This window comes from Cryptomeria japonica, chromosome 3, assembly GCF_030272615.1.
Source record: "Cryptomeria japonica chromosome 3, Sugi_1.0, whole genome shotgun sequence".
NCBI lineage: Eukaryota > Viridiplantae > Streptophyta > Pinopsida > Cupressales > Cupressaceae > Cryptomeria > Cryptomeria japonica.
Genome location: NC_081407.1, coordinates 80,040,797 through 80,048,837, shown reverse-complemented (window position 1 = coordinate 80,048,837; position 8,041 = coordinate 80,040,797). Strand labels below are relative to the sequence as shown.

At 36.5% G+C, this 8,041-nt stretch overlaps 1 long non-coding RNA gene across 1 annotated transcript in view; it reads right to left on the bottom strand.

The window, feature by feature from the left end:
- Positions 1 to 5,379: 5,379 nt before the first annotated feature.
- The window catches only part of LOC131027911 (uncharacterized), a 42,722-nt gene continuing 40,060 nt past the window's right edge, over positions 5,380 to 8,041 (bottom strand). The window contains exon 2 of the long non-coding RNA XR_009102546.2: positions 5,380 to 5,886. This is a non-coding gene — a long non-coding RNA (uncharacterized LOC131027911). The remainder of the gene's footprint in view (positions 5,887 to 8,041) is intronic.

The window sequence follows — 8,041 nt, the reverse complement described above, 5'->3', positions numbered from 1 at the left end:
GTGAAATTTGCAATTATGCTCAAATCCTTCACTTTCCATCACTTCACTTTGTTGCACACATCAATACTTTCTCAATCATGCCATAGGGATAAGGTTTATGAGGCAAATTAGGACCAAGAAGGAAGATATAAGGAAATTCGCTCTGGACCCTTTGGAAGGGTCAGGAGCGAATTTGAGGAATTAGTCTTAGATACCTTCCAAACACTCAAACTTCACCCTCAATCACATTGTTCCCACCTTAGGACACACCAATAAACCACCTTAAGGAAGTGCCTAGTCAAAATGTTGAATGAAAAGTGCATCTTAACAATTTCGCTTAGGTACCTTTGGAAGGACAGGACCTATCTAGGAATTTCGCTCTGGACCCTTTGGAAGGGTCAGGAGCAAAATTTCTCTTTTTGCACAAATTCTCCTCATTTCCTTCAACTTTGTTCATAGACTAGGCCTTTGGGTCCTTCCTTCATCTTAATCAAGCCCATTTGCCTTCAAGATGATGTCAACTCAATGCCTTTTGATGACAAATTAGGCCTTTCTAAGGATTTCGCTCTAGACCCTTTGGAAGGGTCAGGAGCGAAATTGATGTTTTAGGCTCAATTTCCTCATCCCATCTCATTCCAACTTTCTCACAAGGCATAGATAGGTCATTCCTCACTTAGTCAAGACATAGGAGCAAGCTTTGAGGTCTAGACTGGGAGCAAAAGAGGAGTCTAAGGAAATTCACTCTGGACCCTTTGGAAGGGTCAGGAGCGAATTTTGCAAAAATGCTCAAATTCTTGACCTTTCTTCAAATTTTCAAGTCCAGATTTGATCATTAGGCGTTTTCCAAGGATAAATAGGTCAGTTTCACATCAATCAATGCCTAGAACTTCACCATTCATCAACTGGACCAATCTCAAAACCCTCAAAGGGAAGAATCCTTGAGAACACCTACTCACATACCTCCATTCACTTTCTTAACTTAATGACATAGGTCTCAAAGGCGAGATTCCTAGCATGATACAAAGATTTTCCCAAACTCCATCAAGACTTAACCCTAGAAGCAAGACCCAGGCCTAACTAAGAGGAAGCTTTAATTAGAGACCCTGACCTGGACCACCTACTGACCAATTTGAACCTAAGCAGACCACCCTATCCTAATGAGCCCTCTGGTGACCCTTCAATGCAAAGACTAATAGCCAAGAACCTAAAAGACCAAGAAAACTAACCCTAGAAAGCAAAAAGCAGAGGTCCCCATTTGCAATGGGGAGATGTGTGAATATGTCACAACAAGCTGCCAATCAATGGTTGAAATTTGAAAAGTCTTTGATCAAGTTCTTTATATTAGTGTGGCCCTCAACAAAACAGGTATAGATCTGAAACATTAAAGATAGGTGAAAGACCAACCCCTTCGGGCAGCTTTATTTCAGATTGGCTGAGAACTTGTGCAAAATTTTACAGGGCCCAATCTTCTTCATTTTAAGTTTGTTGTACACATCTTTTGGGAACCTCTCCTTGCATAAATGTGTCAACATCAACTCTCAAACTTCAAAGGCTTTCTCCCTGTTCTTTTCATAGCATATTGTTTATATTTCTGCCACTTTCTTCCAACCTTCTCTTTAATTCCATGTGTACATAATGCATGGCTTGGGCATACTCACCTTCAAATTTGCTTCTAGTCATTTTAGCTATGCTTCTTAACTCACAAACACCTCTAGGTTTGCTACTATATACAATTTGAAATGGGCTTATACTTGTACTCATTTTAATGGAATCATTATAAGCCAACCTAGCTTGTGCTGATGCTAAATCTCACTATTTAGGTTTGTCACTAACTATGCACTTCGGTAAATTTCCAAGACTCTGATACACAACCTTGGTCTACCATCCCTTTGAGGGTGACATGATGAATTATAATCAATTCTTCTGCCCAAATTTTCCTACGATGTCCACCAAAAGTGTCCCACAAACTTGGTATCTCTATTTGACACATGCTGACAGGCAGCCCATGAGTCTTGCAACTTCTTGAAAATAAATTTTTGTGGTGTCATGGGTGTTCTTACATGCTATAAAATGAGCCATTTTTTAGAATTAATCTACAACAACAATAATTGCTTGCGATTTGTTTGCAAACTGAGCTCAAAATCTATGCTCACCACATCACATGGCTTATTTGCAATTGGTAGTGGCTGATAGAGTCTAGTGTTTTGACTTTTTCCCTATGCATGTTGGCATATTTTGCATCTTTCCACAAATTTCTTCACATCCATGCTCATTCATGACCAATAGTAAGTGTCACTTAGCTATGCCAAAGTCTTGTAATACCCAAAGTGACCAGCTAGACCACCGTTGTAATTCTTTTGTAGAAGATTTTCTTTCATGGAAACTTGAGGTATGCACAACCTCTTCCCTTTGAGTTTGAATAATAGACCATCTTGGATCATATACTCAAGCCATGGAGTTCTATCAATACCTGTTAGGATATTGCATGTTGCCCATACTTCATTGAAATATGAGTCATCTCCATACAATTCTTTCATTGAGTCAAACCCAATGACTTCCACTTGAAGCGTATTTAACAAAAGACCTTGTGGCATCTACCACTTTGTTAGATTTCTCATTCCTATGTTTTAAAATAAAAGTGTAACTTTGAAGGAACTCTACCCATTTAGAGTCCTTTTGATTCAGTTTAACTTGGTTGTTTATATACCATAGTGTCTAATAAATAATCAATGAACAAAACATATTCTTTGGGTAACAAATAATGACACTAGTTCTTTAGAGCTTATACCACTGCATAGAATACTTGATCATAGACATAATACTTTATTTTTGTGACACTTAGCTTTTCATTAAAATAAGCAATGGGCTTATCCTTGGCTGAGTACAATGCCTATGGCTGTCCCGCTTGCATCACAATCAACCTTAAATATCTTTTTGAAACTGGGTAAAGTGAGCAGAGGCTATTCTGTCACTTTCCTCTTCAACAATTGAAAACTCTCTTCTATTGTACCTATCCATTCAAACTTCTTATTGTCCTCTTCATTGTCTCTATGATTGGTGCACAAATACCATTGAAGTTCCTAATAAATTTTCTATAAAAATTGATCAACCCATGAAGCTCATTGCTACAAACATTGTCTTTGGTGAAGGCCATTCCACCGTTGCTTATACTTTCTTTGGATCCATTTTCAACCCATCTTGTGAAATCACAAAGCCTAAATAAGTGAGCTGCTCTTTCATAAAGCTACATTTTTTGTAAGTTTACTAACTTCACTTCTTTCGACTTAACGCAAGCCTCAAATGCATTGTTCCTAGCATTTGAGACTGTCAAACAAAGTAGCTTTATGAAAGAAGGCATTAAATCTATTTGGTATTACTTTGTTCATTAAATCTATTTGGTGACTGATTCATCTTACTAGTGGTAATCCCATGAGAAAATTGTTGGATACTATGTCCACATGTTCGTCCAACAAACTCTAAATTACAGCAAGCTGACAACTCACCTTCGTGCTTGCCTCCTCTTGCACAAGTGTGGAAATGAATGCAAAACAATTTTTTCTTCGTCTCTATTAGGAACTTTTCTCCACACACCATCTTCACCTTTGAATGGTTGTCCATCTCTTCTCCCTTATCTTGCAATGGGCTCAATGTGAATTTCTTCTCATCCTTCACAATATTATATGTGTTTCTCTACCATCATGTATGGCTTTCCTATCAAAATCACATGGCCTACCCAACAGCATATGACACACATCCATTGGCACGAAATCATATACAACTTCATCCCCATATGTGCCAATTTCAAAGTTCATCATGCATTGTTCATTTACTAACACCTGATATCCTTTGAGCAACCAAAAAATTTTATAAGGGTTTGGGTGTAATGTTTATTTTAACCCAAGTTTCTCTATTGTTTCTTTAGATACTATGTTATCCGTACTACCATCAATAATTATTTTACAACACTTACCTCCAGATTGACCAATTGTCCTATAGAGGTTCTTTTTTTGTAATAGTTTATTTATCTATTTTGCTAAGTTTCAAAGCACTCGTTTCATCAATAGGGCTTCTCCTTGCTTTGGGCCTTCAATGTGTACAAGTGATCCAAAACTAGCATACCTGTTGCACCTGAAACATTTCCCCATGAATCCTCCTCTTCCATAGGATCCTTTTCATCGAGGTATATAACTTTATTTTCCTCTTGTATAGATTTTGGGTCTATGAACTACTTGCTTTTTCATCATGGACGTAACATCCTCTTCCTCTCAAGAATCTTCCTCTTCTTCTAGAGTTTACATGTTGCCTTTGTGCCAACTTCTCTTCCACCTTCAATGCACGTCAGTAGGCTTCCTCTATGGTTCTAAAGTTTAGCAAATAATTTCATCTTGGATATCAAAACGCAGCCTAGCAACATACCTTGCTACCTTTTCTAGTCCATCTTCCACACGTTCAACTCTTATAGTGAGTTTATAGAACTCCTTAGTGTACCCTTTCAAATTTGTTTCCTTTTGTTTTAAATTTTGTCACCTTTTAAATAAAATCGTAATAGTTTAAGGTAAAAATTTGACCTTCAATTTGGTCACCATTCTATCCCAAGATTGAATTTTTTATTTTCCCTTTCTTTGCCTTTTAGTTTATACATAAGCCCACCTTATAGAGGAATGACTCTTTAAACTTGTACAAGAAAACTTCACTTTCTTGGACTCCTCCACTGACTCATAATCAAAATATTTTTCCATCACTTTAATCTAATCCATAAGCTCTTCAGCATTCAAGTACCCAGATGTGCCCAGCTTGGGCTTGTTCCCAATCTTCGTGATGGCTCTGAGAAATATGGTCCCAGCTGTGTCTTCTATTTCTTCTTTAGGTCCTTGAGCTACTTGGACTCCCTCTCTTTCATCATCACCTACGTCCTCAATTTAAACTCCCCTTCTTTGGGCTGTCTCTGTTGCAGCCAGATTGCTTGGATCTCTCTCATCATTTGTGCCAAGTCAGCAACTCTAGGTGCTCCTACCCTTGCACCCCTCCTAACAACATCCCCTCTAAATTCTATTAGCACGCAATGACAAGTATCCATTTCACAACTTGCCAAAGCTACAAAAAAGATCTTCACAATGGTCCTCTGCACTTGCGAAAAATCCTTTTCATAGTTTGCAACACCTTATCTCTACAAGAACTTCTTCATACTAGTCCAACAAGGAAGAACCGCACTCTGATACGTTTATGCAGTCCTCAAAGGATGCCCAACTTAACAATTATCCAATCTAGGCAGTCAGCAACTCACACTCTTACTCTTTCACTACAAGCATAAGCAAATTTGAAATTTAACTACAAAACACAAAATTAAAATATAGGGGCTCTGCCATTCATGAACCCGTAGATAACAGAACACAATGGAAGGAACAGCAAGTTATGTAGTTTATTCTCTTAATTATAATAACAAAATATTACAACAATTTGAGCCTTTTCACTTCTATTAGATAATGCAACATGGGGATAAACTTCCCCTATCCAAGTGTAAATGCTTCTTAGTTCTCAGCTTGTGGCAATCGCCTAAAGCTTTTAGATTTTCCTGTTAAACCTCCAGACAACCTTTTCCTTATGTCTGCTTGCAGCTCGATCACTCCCCTGTCCCCTCTATTTGTTTTCTCTCTTCTTTTTTCTTCCTCTGACAGCATAGAAGAGGACAGAAAGAACTCTTTCAAGAGTCACCTCCTTCACCCAAAACAAACAGCCCATCCCCCCCACATCCTCTGATCTATGTGGCAGGTTCTCATCAAAATTTCAAGATCTTCTTTGGATCCCCCAGAGCTTGCAGTTAAAGCCTCCAGGAATCGTGGGAATCAGTTGCTCCGTGTGAAGAGAAGCACAAATATTGACAGCTCATTGTTTGATGAAATGCAAAACCTGAAACAGAACAACAAACACAAATGATAAGAAATAAAGTGTTCCCTATTTTTTTGGGATGAAGCGGATTGCTGTATGCCACTGAAGCCCTGGCATCATAGAAATAACTACAAAAATTTAATAAGAAATTTATAATTTAGATTTGTTTTTATAAATATTTCTAGCTAATGAATCTTTTCAATACAAAATTGGGAAATATGTGAACATTTTCACAAGGTGAATAGTTCATTTTGTGTAAAACATTGCCAACATGCAAAGGTTTCTTGAAAAACATTGACAAAATTAGCAATTCCCTCTAAAGACCTTCCAGTAATTTGGAATGCTACCTTTCGGAAATAAAAAGCTGAAAACTTGGGAAAATGACAAAGCTTCCCTTATCATCATTGGTCGTTTTCTGAGTTGACATCCCCTGTTTGAGCATAACATAACCTGAAAAGATGTATGTTGATCATGGTTACAAAAGAATCGAATAGACCTAAACAACACTCTCAAGGCTGTTGTGTTAAGCAAGTGCTCATTTGTGTGTTTTCTCTTTGTTGGTGCACTCAACTAACTCAACTAAGAAATATTTGTTTTATTGATTTCTTGTAACCATCTTTGTTTCTTGACCCCTTTCCCTGTGCCATTTGATCTCTTGTCAATTCAAAGGTCTTTCAGTTAATGAGGAGGCAATTTTTTAGATTTACTGACTGTGTATAAAGAAAAAATGAATAAACCCACCCTTTAAATTGCAAAATATAATAATCTGACCCACTTCTAAAACATCTCAAAAATTGTTGGTTTTTAAAAATATATTTTGGTAGTCCCAAAAAATATGGCTACACCAAAGAACTCTCTGATGTTGTGAAGATAGGCCCCACTTTGCGGAACAAAAAAATTAATAATCTTGAACAAGCTCTGTAGCAGCTTTTAGAAGAAGGGAGCCCAAACTTTTTAAGCATAATTTCCATCTTTCAAATTGATTGAAAAGTAGTACCAACAAAATAATTTTCATGATATCAAACAACCTACTAAGTGGGGCAACTTTCAAGAAAATGTGCCTATTAGAATGCATGTTGCATTGCTTACAGTTCCTACAATAAACAAAGTTACAATCATAACATGTGAGAAAGGTTTCTAGAGGGTTTAAACCTTAGAAACAATCTTTTCCCAAAAAATCACATAGAAACAATTTTTTCACATTGAAATCACGAGAAAATTGCATCAGAAATTGACTTTTAAACCAGAAAAAATCACATCAAATTTCCCGCAAAACCCTAAAAACACGTAAAAAAATTAAAAAGACTTAGTTGTGTGACATTTTCCAGCAACTACAAACACACTTCAGCTGGGATGTGTAAAAATGTCAAAGAGCAGCTCAAACTTGTAGGGAGTTGTTGGGAGGCCATGCTTCAGGTAGGCAATTATTTCTTCATTTCCTTCAGTGGTTCTTATTAGAATAATATTAGATAATTATTAGAATATAAGGCTTACAGTTGTAATAAAGTAACCTTAGTGGCAAGTGTTTTTTTCTGTTATTTTAGTTCACTATTTTTAGTATTAGGTGAGTCATATCATGTTTATCTGTTTGCATGGTTTCATCCTCTAATCTCTATATATAGAGATGAACCTCTTTGTAATTGTTATCCTGTGATTTAATAGAATATTAAAATACTGTGTTCTATTAATTTTTACAATACGGTATCAAAGCAGGGGGTCATGTGAATTTACCAATTGCAACAAAAGGCTTGTTCCTTGTAAAATCCGCAGTCTATTTTTTGAAGAGAATTGCAAGGTTTTTCTTTTTTCTTTTTTTTTTTGCAGTGATTTTTCACAGGTTCATTCTTTTCAAAGTTGCCAGATTACCAAAAATTGCGTGAGGGTTCTACATGAAATCGTGTTGTTTTTACTACTGAAAATCGCGTCCATTTTCCTGAAAAAATTACGAATGTATTCTGCTAAAAATTGTGCCATTTTTTAAAGTGGAAATCGCAGATAAATTCAATGTTAAAAATCACAATTTTTTTTTCTGTAAATTTTTGTGGCTTTTTTTGTCTAAAAATTGCACGCTTTCTCTGCAAAAATTGCAGAAACATTTTCAGTTTTTTTTTAACATTTTTTTCTTTAAAATTCATGGGCAAATTTTTTAGTAGATGCCTAGGGTTTTGGCGTATTC